We start from the raw sequence: 16052 nt of genomic DNA, 5'->3' as shown, positions 1-16052 counted from the left end.
CATTTTTCGTCTGATTTATTAATCATTTTCAAATAAATGCTAGATTATTGATAGTATATGTGTACTTATGCACGCTAGAGAAGCTAGCTGGAAAATCTATTATCCATGACCTGGTCAGCGCTAACGTCATACACGTACACACACACAGACACGTTGTGATCGCTATGAAAAAAACATCTGATTCACCCAATACTGGTCAAATAGAGTCCTTACCTCACATCAGATGTTCTGCAAAAAGATTAATCCAATTCCTGATTGCCATTCCAAATATTGATCGCGTTTAGTGATCCCAAGTTATAGTCCAAAACACATAATCGAAAACTGCTCCGAGCCTCCCCAGTGAATCTGGCAAACAGACACTGCTTGCCAGAGATGGGGAAACCCTGGACCGGAGTTTTTTTCTGATGCACATGGCCACTCAATCCAATCCAATGATGTGCATTACCATCCGGGAGATGATAGGCGGCAGTATTTGCCCTTTTCGAGCTCAGAGCCATTCCCAATGATAACGTCAGGCTGGATGGATGAAAAATTTATGGATATCGCTAATAAAAGAAATAACGATTAAATAACGAGAAATCTCGTCATTGGCACTCAAAGTGTTAATCATATTCCCTTTATTCATTTCCTTAGATTTTTTGTACATATGATCTCAAGAAAGTGCTGAACGAGCTCAGTTTTGGCAGTTTTTCGAGTGGAAGTTAATGTCTGGTCATTTTAGCATGATGTTATTCACTATCAAAGATGCAAAGAAAAATCTAAATTTATATTCTCCTTTGTTTCATCACAATTCACTCAAGCCTAGTAACGGACACAATATTTCTGACACTGGGAATACATTCCCTGATATCCATAGATGTCCCTAGATACCAAGAACATGGAAGTGGAGCAATCTTCCATTTACTTAGGTATGTATTTTTAGGCGGATTTTCAGAAAATAGGGCTAGGGCTTAACCTCTCAAATAAAAACATGTCATACAGTCTAGACAGATTGATTTATGACGTGATGTCATTTTGGGACCGGACCTGTCGGGTTGAAGAGGTTAACGGGTTAATTCATAAGTCAATGTGATAATGTATTTTTTCTCATCTTTCTCAGATGGCTGAACTGGGGGAACTCATGCAGATGCAACTTTCTCTCATAAAGAAAATTACTGGAAATTCTTGTTAGCTGTTGTTTGAGTACATAAAGGTATTCAGTTTTCCAAGCAACTATAATTTATATGTTTTAATAAATCCTGGATGTTTTCAGTGAATTATGTATAGGGTTGGGCATCGTTTGGATTTGAACGATTCCGATTCTCCATATCGATTCCTGTTCTAAACGATTATCGCTTCCGATTCTTTGAGGTGCAGGTCAAAACAGGTCACAGCTTATTTCGCAGGAGAATTTAATTTTCTTTTGAATATTTACTTTTTTTCATACTATTCACATTTTCAGTTGACTTGATAGTTTAATTTGGTTGCTGTACTGTAACTAGGGTATTAATTAACAAAGTTCTTTGTTAAGAATCGAAATGCCAATGTTATAAATAACCTGTTTTTCGGTGCCCAACCCTAATAATGTACCTACCGTAATAGTTTTGTTCCAATCTTGCATAATCTTGCACTTTCTAAACTTGTTTTAAAACAAGTTTTTATTTTGTTTATCCGATATGGGTATTAAAAAGATTTGTGACAGTTTTCATATTTGATAATGTATGCTTTGCTCATTATGTTGGTGTGTTATTTGTTTGGTCAGCTCTTGTTTTCAGTGTTTTTCTCGATCAACCACAGCTTGGATACTGGTTATCTGCCACTATTCTACCAGCAGTGTACCTTTTGTATTAAAGCTATGTTCTTGGAAAAAAACAAGTGGTCAGTGGGATTTCATTTCATGTTATAGAATATCAGGATTGTGTTTATCTATGATTTCAGGTTAGAATATCAGGATTGTGTTTATCTTTGGTTTCAGGTTACAGAATGTCAGGATTGTGTTTATCTTTGGTCAGAATTATCCAGTGTTGGAACTGAAGGTATTAAATCCTGTATCCCAATGGATCAATTACAACATCCTGGTCCTCAGCTAAATGGGAAATGGTGCATTTATATAGCAGCTTTTATCCAAAGCACTTTATAATTTGTTCCTCACATTCACCCATCCACTCACACATTCACACACCGACTGCAGAGGCAACCATGCAAGGTGCCAACATGCTCATCTGGAGCAATTGGGGGTTGTGTGTCTTGCTCAAGGACACTTCGACACACTCCCCGGGAGGAGTGGGAATCAAACCAGGAATCTTTCGATTACCAGACCACCGCTCTACCTCCTGAGCCATTGTCATACGTACCTACAAACACATTCACCAACTGCCCCCCCTCATATCTCAGACCTCTCCTACCCTTCTCTCTTTGGGGCTCGTTCAGATCTGATCAGACAATCAGCACCTTGCTGCAGGTTCTCCCACAAGTTTGTAACCACCACGACTGTTCCTAGAACTGATTGTCCCTAGAGCTGACTGTTCCTGAAGCTGACTGTTCCTGAAGCTGACTGTTCCTGAAGCTGACTGTTCCTGAAGCTGACTGTTCCTAGAGCTGACTTTTCCTAGAGCTGACTGTTCCTAGAGCTGACTGTTCTTAGGGCGGACTGTTCCTGAAGCTGACTGTTCCTAGAGCTGACTGTTCTTAGAGCTGATTGTTCCTAGAGCTGACTGTTCTTAGAGCTGACTGTTCCTAGAGCTCGCTGTTCCTGAAGCTGACTGTTCCTAGAGCTGCTGACTGTTCCTAGAGCTGACTGTTCCTGAAGCTGACTGTTCCTAGAGCTGACTGTTCTTAGAGCTGACTGTTCCTAGAGCTGACTGTTCCTAGAGCGGACTGTTCTTAGAGCGGACTGTTCCTGAAGCTGACTGTTCCTAGAGCTGACTGTTCCTAGAGCTGACTGTTCTTAGAGCTGACTGTTCCTAGAGCTCGCTGTTCCTGAAGCTGACTGTTCCTAGAGCTGCTGACTGTTCCTGAAGCTGACTGTTCTTAGAGCTGCTGACTGTTCCTGAAGCTGACTGTTCTTAGAGCTGACTGTTCTTAGAGCTGACTGTTCCTAGAGCTGACTGTTCTTAGAGCTGACTGTTCCTAGAGCTGGTTGTTCCTGAAGCTGGCTGTTCCTAGAGCTGACTGTTCTTAGAGCTGGCTGTTCCTAGAGCTGGAGCGACATGACCCCAGATTAGCTGCAGAGGTGAAGCCTCATGGTTACCAGTGGAATGGTGTCCATCCAAGGCTGCGGTCGGGACACCCAGGCGCTCCAGCGGGAGGAAGGTGGCTCAGCTAGACCCTGGATGAACCTGATGGAACGTCTCTGGAGACCTTCAGATTACAGAAAGCTGCCCTCAATTCCCACAGTTCTACATGTTACTGTCCTCTGGTTTCTGTTGTTGACATATATTTAATAGACTGCCATAGAATAGTCTACACGAATAACTTGATTATAATCCCAATGGATTCCTTTATTTTATTTAAAAAATTTGCATCACAAAAAATAAATAGCACTTATTGATGAATGTGATCTTGCAGAGATATAACCATATATTCTGTATAGGTTGTTTGTAATTGAGATAAAGCTTTGTTTTAAAATCTCAAATCTGTTGTGGGTCCACCACCAGTAGAAACAATACCAGCTGCTACCCTCACATAGACTCTTCAGATCACATTTATTATACACAATACCAGCTGCTACCCTCACATAGACTCTTCAGATCACATTTATTATACACAATACCAGCTGCTACCCTCACATAGACTCTTCAGATCACATTTATTACACTCATAATACCAGCTGCTACCCTCACAGACTCTTCAGATCACATTTATTACACATACCAGCTGCTACCCTCACATAGACTCTTCAGATCACATTTATTACACTCATAATACCAGCTGCTACCCTCACAGACTCTTCAGATCACATTTATTACACTCATAATACCAGCTGCTCATAGGTGCTTCAGATCCCCCAAGTGGAAACTGAAAAGATTCAAAGATAATTTGTGCCACATTCAATAAGCCTACCTACATGGGATAGGGCAACATAAAAAGGGTTGTGCAAAATGAAATAACCTTGGATTTATGGGACTGTCACATCAAATGAATGTTAGTTGGGAGGGAAGGAAGGGGTTAATTGCATTGTCTCTGATCTTGTCTGTATGTCGGTCTGCTTTAACATGGTTGTCTCTGATGTCTTGTCTGTCTGCTATAACATGGTTGTCTCTGATGTCTTGTATGTCTGCTATAACATGGTTGTCTCTGATGTCTTGTCTGTCTGCTATAACATGGTTGTCTCTGATGTCTTGTCTGTCTGCTATAACATGGTTGTCTCTGATGTCTTGTCTGTCTGCTATAACATGGTTGTCTCTGCTACAACATGGTTGTTTCTCTGATGTCTTGTCTGTCTGCTGTAACATGGTTGTCTCTGATGTCTTGTCTGTGCTGTAACATGGTTGTCTCTGATGTCTTGTCTGTCTCTGCTGTAACATGTTTTCTGTGTGTTTTGACGCATCACATTTCTGCACCAACAGACAATAAATACTTATCTTAAATACGCGGACACCATACAAGGGTTAACTGAATGTAATGGTGACTGGAGGCTGGTCCTGCTGCGATAGATACAGTAAGATGAGATCAAATCTCATAAGATATTCCTTTATTGATCCCCCTGGGGGAAATTCGGTCATCATAGCAGCATGGGGGAGGGGAGGTACAGGTATGGGCAGGGTAATAGAAGAAAGACAAATATAATATAACTAACTGAATATAGATACATGAGATGAGACAAATAAACAGTAAACAATATAATTAATTGAATATAAGAAATAAACAGTGTAAACAAAGGTGCCGATGAGGGTCTGTATGTTATATTCTGTTACAATAAATATAGGCAACAAAGAATTTGAATCTGAATATTGTTAGCCTCATATGATAATTACCTAAGTAAGCTTTTTAGCCAAATTGAGATTTCTGCCTAACTGTACTCTCGTCACACTGCTGCATCGCCCTGGCTTAGTGCCTATGTCCTCAGCCAATCGGAACGCAATCCAATCAGCATGTATGTAATAAGAGGAAAAAATGCCTAAAATGTCATGACATATTTTGTTTAAAAGTCACCTTATTTTGTTACGCAATGGTTGTTGTGTTTTTGTATTTTTGCAAACTTGTTGATACACTTTGTGGAACTTATTTTCAAAATATAAATAAAAAAAACTCTTACACATTTGCTGGAAATGTTTTTTCTTCTTTTCCAAAAAATCTTGAAAATTGACTTAGGCAATTATCGTATGAGGGCACAATATATTCTATGAGTAAGAGTAAACTGTACAATAACAAGGTGCCACCTCCCAGGTGGAGGAGAGGAGGAGGTCCGTCTGAGCCCCAAGGAGGAGGAGGTCTGTCTGATCCAAGGTGGAGGAGAGGAGGAGGTGTGGCCGCTGTTCCTCTGAGCCCCAAGGTGGAGGAGAGGAGGAGGCGTGGCCGCTGTTCCTCTGAGCCCCAAGGTGGAGGAGAGGAGGGGTGTGGCCGCTGTTCCTCTGAGCCCCAAGGTGGAGGAGAGGAGGGGTGTGGCCGCTGTTCCTCTGAGCCCCAAGGTGGAGGAGAGGAGGGGGTGTGGCCGCTGTTCCTCTGAGCCCCAAGGTGGAGGAGAGGAGGAGGTCCGTCTGAGCCAAGGTGGAGGAGAGGAGGAGATGTGGCCGCTGTTCCTCTGAGCCCCAAGGTGGAGGAGAGGAGGAGATGTGGCCGCTGTTCCTCTGAGCCCCAAGGTGGAGGAGAGGAGGAGGTCCGTCTGAGCCAAGGTGGAGGAGAGGAGGGGGTCCGTCTGAGCCAAGGTGGAGGAGAGGAGGAGGTCCGTCTGAGCCCCAAGGTGGAGGAGAGGAGGAGGTCCGTCTGAGCCAAGGTGGAGGAGAGGAGGAGGTCCGTCTGAGCCAAGGTGGAGGAGAGGAGGAGGTCCGTCTGAGCCCCAAGGTGGAGGAGAGGAGGAGGTCCGTCTGAGCCAAGGTGGAGGAGAGGAGGAGGTCCGTCTGAGCCAAGGTGGAGGAGAGGAGGGGGTGTGGCCGCTGTTCCTCTGAGCCCCTGCTCTCAGCTGAGTCGCTTCACTGCGGAAGCGGAGTGGCGACTGTTTCCATCTGAAAGCCGCAGTTTAACCCCAGGATCCGGACTCTTCACTTGGTAAGATTCACTTCCAAATGCCTTTTATTCCGTTTGTCTGCGACGTCATTTCCAACGATTCCGCCTGTTCGCCACAGCGGTGTGTTGAGATGTCTGCCTGCAATCTAGCGGCACAGACACTTGTTTGAACCTACATGGTCATGATGATAATAATAATAAAGTGACTACATGCTGATAATACTATTACTACATGCTGCTGGACTGGAGCCATTTACAGTAACTTCCACAGCGCGTTCCGCTATTTCACATTAATAAACGCTAATGATTACTTAGTAGATTAACGTTAGTCATCCATTATTTTATTATTGGCTGAACAGCGGATTCATATTTCATTGGCTCCAACCGCCTGTTTGGCCAAGTCCTCTGATTGAATGTGATGACATGTTTATTCATTAGCCTGTGTCCAAGTGAGGTTGTAGCCTATACAAGCAGTTTCATTAGCAAAGCCATGCTGAACATTAAGTGTGGCATAATAACCCTTGACCCCAATCTTTTACTTTTCACCTAAGCAAAAGAGAGTCAACAGTTAGCCCGTTCTTGGTAAAGGAGTTAGTTTTAATGTGTTCTGTGGCTACTTGATGTTTGAGTGTGTCCTCTTTAAATGTATAATCTGTAATGCCTTCCAACAGTGGCTTTGTTTTATGTTGCTTGGAAACATTTGATTGGTGACAGTTGAATGTTTCAAAGCGTCTGGAAATACAAAAGAAGAATATTTTAATTCAAACACATGGTCGCTCAAAGAAAGAGCCTGTTTTAGCTGTGTTTTAGCTCAGTGTCTTGATGGGAAAATTAAATGGTGGTTTATATAAATGTACAATTGTCAGTTTTGTTTTAAAGTTAATTATTTAGATGCACCGATTAATCAATGAAATAATCGTGAATCTGTTACTTAAATAATTGTTAGTAACAGCTCTATATTATATTATAGCTATATTATATAGCCTATATATATTATAGCAATATAGTAACGTATACTTTGAATTTCTTGGCAGAGCCTGAGGTGTGGCCAGCAGTCGCAACCCCCCCTCCCCCCAAATCCAACCCACACATCAAACCTTTTCATGATCTCAGCTGTTTGCAGACCTCAGACCTGACTTTCCTATCTGTTTACAGACCTCATACCGGACTTTCCTATCTGTTTACAGACCTCAGATCTGTCTCGGCTGTTTAAAGTCTGTGTTTGTTTGTTTATTACTTACTTTGTCCCAAAAAAGGTGAAAATTGTGAATTTCCTTCAGAAAACTTGGGCATCTACATTTAGTCATTTAGCTGACGCTTTTATCCAAAGCGACTTACAAGTTCTGTATGACAAGTCAGCAGGAAGGGCGCAACTCTTATCAGCTGAGTAACAATGTTCATCAAACAGTGCTGAAACTTGGGTGCTGCAGTGTTGAGTGCATAGTAGTAGAGACATACAGTAAGAAGATTCGTGTTTTTTTCCTTTAATTTGAGATATTGATTGAAGAAGTGTGTTTTTAGTCGACTGCAAAAGATTGGTCGGGTTTCGGCTGTCCTGACTGTGGTGGGAAGTTCGTTCCACCATTGTGGAAAGAGGACCGAGAATAGGCGGCTTCTCTTTGATGACCCTCCTGGAGCTCGAACAGGAGTGGGTCTGAGGCGGCCAGAGGATGTAAACCGGAGGGGTCTTGAGGATGTGTAGTTAGAGACCATTGACCAGAGGTAGGCGGGGAGCCATTCCCTTCGCCGCACCGTGGGCTGACCTTCGAAACTTCCGGGCCAAGATTCGATTTTAATTCGAAGCTTCAAGATTAAAAAAAAATATATATATAATTTAAAAAAAAAATCAATTTATCTTTTTAATGTTGTGGGACTTGTACAGCACTTTGTTCAACTTTGTCAGTGCTGTAAAGTTTAAACCTTTTTAAATCTTAGACAAACAAAACACTTTGCTTTCATGAAATATTGTAAGCCGTCATTTGAGGCTTTATAAAAGCAGCACAATGAACACAAATCTGTCAGTGCCGAGTCCGACCTCATCTTAAATAACAAACAGCATTGCTAGTCGTAGTTAACACATCCACCGCCGGAAACGCTTTAAAACGTTATTGCCCGCCATGCTTTGACCGCCAGACCACGCTGTACAGCAATATTGAGATCAATATTTAATTTTTTCGTCATGGCATTCATAATTCATATATACACCTCCGGCGCTGCAGCTGGACCCTACGGCTAAAAAAGACGACGGCTCAATACCGCCGCCTGGTGGATGGTCGGGCGAGTTACACTGGTAAACAGGATATGACTGCTGTGCGTCCATTAAATTCATCCGGCCGTCAGACATTGTTGCAAGGCTCCCGACAGATACTATAGTACATATTGATCGCTTTATAAACTTAATAATCGATATGATTTCGGCGTTTATTGGACCTAGGCGATCGACGTCCTATACCTGGGATCTTTCACCGCCAGTCTCATTGACGCACGGTAAGAGGAATATAACGTTATTTCCAGCCCAATTGTTTATTCTTTTCACTGCAAACCGATCTGATCAATATATCACCCATACTATATAAAGCATTTACTGACGATCACGGAATTATAAACGACCCCCCCCCCCCCTTTCATCCGCGCATGATGAAGCATAACGTATAGGATCATATACAGTTGAATTTTTTAATATAGTGTGTATCGGGAATAAACGGCAGTTGATAATCTATATATGCGTTTATGCCTATAACTCACATTCTATGAATTACTGCAGAAAACGATAAAAACATACTTATATTCTAGAAGGTATTTTTGGAAGAATCTATGAATGAAAAAGTATAACGTTCCTACATCCTGAACGATAGATAATCGATGTTGAATGGGCCATAGTAATGTCAATTTAGCAATACAATTTAAAAAGTTATAGCCCTGCAAAGAAGGTGAACATCTCCATAGGCTTAGAGTGGTGGCAGTGAGGCTACATTGATGGATATAACCGTGGCAGGGAATGTGTTAACAGAGTGGCAGAGTTCTCAGAGATTTTGCACACAAAAAAAAGTAATAAAAGAAAAACTTTTTTAATAATCAAATTTTATTTTCATATTCGAATCCCATGCCCATCGAACAAAGCTTCGTTAAGACAGCCCTGGCCGCATGATATGCCAGGTCGAGGACCTTGAAACTGATTCGTGCGGCGATGGGAAGCCAGTGAAGGTCTTTAAGAAATGAGGTAATATGGGCTGACTTTGGTAGGTTGGAGATCAGGCGGGTGGCTGTGTTCTGGATGAGTTGAAGTGGCAGTGGTCGGTAGACCAGCGAGCAGTGCATTGCAGTAGTCGAGGCAAGACATGACTGTTGATTGGACAAGGAGTTGAGTGGCTTCTTTTGTCATCTGTGTTGCCTGGTAGAATCTCCAGTGACTTTTGTCATCGAAAACAATTTGAACTCGATAGTGTGTCCCACCTACTGTAGGGCTGTGCAATAATTCAATAAATCAATTTATCGTCTTGTCAGTGGGATTATATCGTAATGAAATGTAGATATTGTGATACACAATTCTAAATTGATAATAACATGCACATATGAACTCAAATCTCTCACAAAATTGGATCTGAAATAATGAGCGAATGTCATTTTAAAAGTGCAGTTTTGATTTTATGTCACACTTTACATGACCCTGCAGTTCAATGAGATTAACATCTGGATTACATGATTTGACACACGTGAGCAGATATCATGATATACAGAGAAGAAGTCGTTTTGATTACAGTGATATTCATTTCGTCCTAGTCCCACCCTGTCAGCCAGACACAGTTTGAGTGCAATACATGACAGTTACATGACAGGGGCTAGACTGACACCTAGCAGCTTATAGTTATTGTTGCGTTTTCTTCTTCAAGAGTAAAGACCCTAACCCTGTCAAAACAGCAGTCAACGTGTATATTTTCAGCATTACATTTGTTTACCAATGATTTTAACTGTTATTAGTGACATATAACATTATAGAAATCTCAGGGCATTGAGTCGGAAACCGGCGCATATTGACGGAAGGGAGTGGCGCAGCCAAAAGTGAGTGTAGTATTTTGAAGGAAGAGACTTAGGGCTTTCAAATTTCGAGAAAACTACACTACCCAGTTCACGCCAGCCCCTGTCAATCATCTGACTTCTGGATTTACTTTTTTATTTCTCTTATTTTTTGGGATTATCTCCCACAAACCTGAACGTTATTGCCATAAAACAGAACGCAGTTAGTTTCTCTACCTTTCTGTGGACGTCTAGCAAAAAACGGCGTTTCAATATGATGAAGAATGGTGGAGAAATTTACATTATAAAAAAGTAACTGTACTTACAGTAGATTTCATTCACCGTTTGTGAATCACGCCTGGTGATACTAAATCCAGATTGAACTCTGCCATTGGAAAGGGGAGATTTGGCCCGATCCATAGATGTGCGACTTGGCCATAATAAGGTCATTTATAGGCCTTATATTCTATAATCATATTTCAAATAGCATAGGAATAGCAAATAGGATGGCAGAATTCAGTACTGTATCTACAAAACCTTCTGTTTAATCATCTTCCCTTTATTCATTAGCTTAGATTGTTCAGGTCTGGTCAATTTTAGCATGGTGTTATTCACAGTCAAAGATACAAAATAATAATAATAGAATTAATATTCTCCTTTGGTTCATTACAGGAGCTAGACTGACACCTAGCAGCTTATAGTTACATAACAGGAGCTAGACTGACACCTAGCACCTAGTTACATGACAGTGGGTCAGGAGGTAGAGCGGCGTCTGGTAATCTGAAGGTTACGGTTAGACAGTGGCTCAGGAGATAGAGCGGCGTCTGGTAATCTGAAGGTTACGGTTAGACAGTGCCTCAGGAGGTAGAGTGGTCGTCTGGTAATCAGAAGGTTAGGGTTAGACACTGTCTCAGGAGGTAGAGCACTCGTCTGGTAATCAGAAGGTTAGACAGTGGCTCAGGAGGTAGAGCGGTCATCTGGTAATCAGAAGGTTAGAGTTAGACAGTGTCTCAGGAGGTAGAGCTATCACAGTTGTGTTTGGAACCCAATGTGCAGGCAAGGGGAAACGGTAGGCGGAATTGAGTGGTCAAAAGTCCAGGCATGGGTCGGTACACGGGGTAGTATCTCGTAATGTCCAGGGCCCAGGAGTTCAAAACTTGTAATCCCTATCTGATTGGATCAGATTTGTATTCATTCATTTCAACTCATTATGAATTGAAAATGGGGGACCCTGATGTAAACAAGACGAAAGTCTTTCTCTGGTCTGCATCCCCTTAACAATTGTGTGTATTGAGCTGTACTGTACTGTACCCATTCTGCAATCTGTTAATTAAAATGTTCAATCAATCAATAGTGTAACTGAGGGGTTACAATACCCTGACTGTATTAAAGATTGTGATATATTAAACCACTACTAGTTATGTACTTTAATTACTGGCCATACAGTACATGAATATATATGATGAACACCCACACAAGAATACGGCATTGACACATAAAGTTCTATTGGAGGGTTATTTATTATTATTAAGCAACGTTAGGTTACAGATTGAGAATTAGGCTTGCGCTTGCATGGCGAAGAACATACGTAAAGTCAGTCAAGAGCATAAGTCAATGAGAATAGTAGGAATACTAGGATGGGTCTAAGCTGACGCCACCTGTGGTATAGCAATTATATGGACCACACCGGTACCAGCTGGAGACACTGGGGGGTTCCCTCCGGGGTGTAAGGCCGGTAGGGGTAGAGGAATGTTCGGGTACAAAGTCTGGGTCAACGAGGAATAACGAGGCTCCAGATACAGGAGCCGGTGCATGTACTCCCTTGATCAGCAGACAAAGCAATAGTTGTAATCCAATATGCTCGATAGCATTGATGACAGCTAGCCAGCCCCTTCCAAGAGGCGGGCCCGAGTGGTGATCCTCACGGGGGTAAATCCCAAACGACAGTGGAATCAACGGTGCTCTTCTCCAGTGGTCACGGTCCCAAAGCAATATAATCCAACCAGAAATGGTTCTGCAATCGCCGGTGTAGATTCTCCTGTGTACATATCCAACGGTTCTCGCCTAGGACTCCTCGGGTGTGGGCACGGATTTAGGCCGCACAGCCTGGATAAGTGCACTAGCTAAATACACGACGAACCGATGGTAATGCTGGTCACTGAAGAACTGTAGCCGCATGATACACTATAAATGATCGACTATTACTTCACATTAGATTAAGTCGAACTCAACGTTACTGCGTTAAACCCTGACACTTTAGCATTATATTCGCACGCGGTTCTCAATGCTCTATTTAGATGCAAGGTTGCTCACTTCACTGCATGTTGACTCGTGGTGAAGGCATTAAGGTTTTGGTAAGACTACTGCTGTTTACACCTGCGCCGTATTTATACGTAAGGTGAATATCTAGTGCCAACCTCAGTTCTTGTCTCGTATTACTACGCAGACTCTGGGCATGTACCGACATGCCCGGAGTTGCCTTTGAACTTGCCGTTGGGGGCTTTGTCGTTGGCGCCTGGGGTCGCTGTCCAATAGGAGAGCGAATATTACTCTGGTTTGTACGCAGGTAAAGGGATATTCCGTGTATATATACAAACAATATACAAGGTATATCAAAACAATAAATATATATATTCAGTTTAATCTGACCCTTTGCAACAGCCGCCTCCTAATTAGTCCGCACCTAATTAGTTAAAGCGAAGGCAGATTAATAGTCCTGTCAACTACTCAATGTCTGTTGTGGGGAGTAGGGCAATCTACAAAGTCAGTGGGTCATGGTCGTCATCAAGGGAGTCAGGGAGCCTTGGCAACTCTATCAGCCTCGCCACGGGTCGGGTGTATGTCCGTCCCTGGGCAATAACTTCTGCCGCTCTGACCTTTCAAGAAGTCGTTTGGGGTGCTGGGTTCGAGGTCAGCTACGTCGCTTGGAGCGCAGCTGAGGGGGGTGGAGTTCGGAACTCCCTCTTCTTGGGCCCACGGTTCTCTCACAGGCCTCTCGTCTAATGTCAATAGCCTCTCAACGGGCTGTACGAGAGAGTGGCCGGTGTCGCTCACCTTTGTGTGCAGGCAGCGTGTAGACGTGGGTTGACTGTCAAGTCCGTAGAGGGGGCCCTGGAGCGTCCACCCCAGTCGGGTCTGAACCGCGACTGGGCATCCTTTGGGTCCGATGTGGGCCGCCTCAATTGGGAGAATGAGGTCCGCGTGGTTGGAGCCTATAAGCAGGGTCGGTGTGGCGCCGTCGATGAGCGGTATAGGTAGTTGACGTAGGTGCACGTACTTCGCCATCAGCTGTGGGATGGGGTAGGTGTACTGTGACAGGCCTATGTCGTGGCTGGTGAATACGTTAGTGATGCTATACTGCTTTTCGGGCTGCTCGACCGCTGCTATCGTGAAGGAGACATTTTCACCCTTTATGGTCTTCCGGTCTCTTCTAATGGTACGGATTGTCATTGTTTCTTTGGCACCCCGCAGGCCCAACTGGGCTGCGGCGGAAGCGAGGAGGAGAGTCTTTTCAGACCCATCGTCTAGGACGGCGTAAGTGTTCAGGACCTTGTCCTCGTAACTCAGGAGCACTCTGACCACTTTGATGAGCACTCGGGGGCTCCCGCTATGCTGGTCTATGTGGAGCACTCCTGTCGGTGGGTTGCCTTGGATCTTCTGTAGTGGTGCCGATTCGCGGTAGTCCGAGTAGCACCGTGACTCCCAGTGTCTGCTGTAGCAGTCAGGACACCAGGGGGCGGTCTTATGGATCTTCTGTAGTGGTGCCACCGCCTCGGCCTGATACATCACCGTGACGGGCCTACTTGGTTGTCCTGGCGGGCGCTTGTTGCTGTCGTGCAGGACCTCCAGGTGGGCGCCGTCGCACTTGCTGCATCTCTTCTTTAGGCGGCACTCAGCTGCCATATGGCTGCGCGCGCAGCGGAAGCAGCGGCGGTTGGCTTTGATCCACTGACTCACCTCGTCAGCGGTCAGCTTCTTGAAAGTGTCACATTGAGACAGCCAATGTTCCTCTTCACAGTACTGGCATACAATCTTCCACTCCCCCTTGGTCGGGGGGGTGCTGTGGTTCTTGTGCTGCGGCACTGACTCGGCCTGGTGCATAACGGTCACAGACCGGCGGTTGTCATTGAACCTCCGCGGTCCATCTCTAGGGCTAGAGTCACTCCACACGAATGTGTCCAGTCTTAGACTGCTGACCTCCCTGGCGAGGAAATCAGCTAGGTCTAGGAGGGATGCTTCTGGGCCGTTGGGGTCGCGGTGGTCTCTCTGCCGCCGAAAACGCTCTTGGCGGGCTGGAGGGAGCTTCTCCAGTATTCGCTCCACATTAGAGTTTGCATATAGTTCATGTCTCCCCTTCTCCTTTTGGGACCCCAGCATCCCCACGAGGGATTGTACCTTGATAGAGAGGTCATCCAGTGCTCTATTGTCTTTGGCTGGGGGGAGGCGGTCGATATCTCTTATTTCTTGTATCACGTAGTCCCATATGCGTCCATAACGCTGGTCGAGGGCCACTAGAGCCGCGGAGTATGGGGTGCTTGAGTTGGAATATGCCAGCGCTATGTTATGCGCTCTGGGCACCTTGAGATGCTTGAGGAGGATGGCATATTTGTACGACTCGTCGGGGACGTCGGACATCATAGTCTCCAAGCACATCCGTAATTCCGTGTACTGTGCTCTGTCCTCGCGCGTAAAGTCTGGGAACGTCGGTGTGCCAAGGTACGATGCCATGGATGGCTGGCACATTGGTGAGCGTAGGGGAAGAGGCCTCCTGGGCGAGTCTCCCTGTACGTGTTGTCGTGGGTTGGTACTCGGTGGGTACCAGAGGCCGGGTACCCAGGTGCTGTTCCTCGGTGCTGACTGTACGTCAAACTCACCCGTGAGTTGGGTCGGGGGTTTGTAGTGCAGTGACTCGGGGCTGACGTCGGGGCTGTACTGGGCCTCCTGGTCCAGAGTACGTTGCTGCTGGTGGGCTTGACTTTCCTCCTCTTCCTCTTCCTCTTCTAGGTCCTGGAGTCTTCTAGTCAGTCTCTCGGCTACGTAGGCCGGTTCTTCCCGGTGGCTGGGTCTCGTATGGACCGGTCGGGGAGGGGGGTCGGAGACGTAGACAGGATCCTCCTGTTGGCCGGGTCCCGGGTCGCTTCGTCGGGTAGGGGAGTCGGAGACGTAGACAGGATCCTCCTGTTGGCCGGGTCCCGGGTCGCTTCGTCGGGTAGGGGAGTCGGAGACGTAGACAGGATCCTCCTGTTGGCCGGGTCCCGGGTCGCTTCGTCGGGTAGGGGAAGGTGCCCTAGACCCTTGTCGTGATGATCTCCGGGAGCTCCGTGCGGAGAGAGGGGGTGTCGCCCTGGCAATCAATTGTTCTATCATCTGCGCCTGCAGCCGGTCGCTCTCTGCTTCGCGCTGGGCATGGGCGGCGTCGCGCTCTGCTTCGTGCTGGGCATTGGCGGCGTCGCGCTGTGCATTGGCGGCGTCGCGCTGTGCTTCGCGCTGGGCATTGGCGGCGTCGCGCTGTGCATTGGCGGCGTCGCGCTGTGCATTGGCGCGGTCTCTTTCAATGTTCTCTTCCGTCTGAAGGCGTCTCTCCTCCAGTCTTATGCGGTCGTCTTCACTCCTTTGTTGCGCCTGGAAGCGCTCTCGTTCGGTTGCAGAGTGTTCGCGTTCACTAAGGGCTTGCGCTTGGAGTTGCGCGTGAAGGCGCTCTCGTTCCGCTGCAGATTGTTCGCGCTCGCTTGCTTGTTGCGCCTGGAGGCGCTCTCGTTGTTCGCGCTCGCTCGTCTGTTGAGCCTGAAGGCGCTCTCTTTCCATGGCAGAGTGTTCGCGCTCACTAAGGGCTTGAGCTTGGAGTTGCGCGTGCAGGCGCTCTCTTTCCGTGGCGGAGTGTTCGCGCTCACTAA

At 45.5% G+C, this 16052-nt stretch overlaps 1 protein-coding gene across 4 annotated transcripts in view; it reads left to right on the top strand.

Annotated features, from left to right (window-relative positions):
• The first annotated feature begins 6073 nt into the window (after positions 1-6073).
• vwa2 (von Willebrand factor A domain containing 2) overlaps positions 6074-16052 on the top strand; it is a 120375-nt gene continuing 110396 nt past the window's right edge. For 2 of the 4 annotated variants that reach the window (XM_084326418.1, XM_084326417.1), the window contains exon 1: positions 6120-6186. The gene's annotated coding sequence lies outside the window, so the exon portion shown is untranslated. Of the gene's footprint in view, positions 6187-16052 lie in introns of all 4 variants that reach the window. The other 2 variants (XM_084326419.1, XM_084326420.1) reach the window with 2 other exon arrangements.

The sequence above is a fragment of the Notolepis coatsorum genome (genome assembly GCF_963971535.1).
Source record: "Notolepis coatsorum genome assembly, chromosome: 12".
NCBI lineage: Eukaryota > Metazoa > Chordata > Actinopteri > Aulopiformes > Paralepididae > Notolepis > Notolepis coatsorum.
Note: the sequence above shows the minus strand (reverse complement) of the source record. Positions and strands in the feature narration are given on the sequence as shown.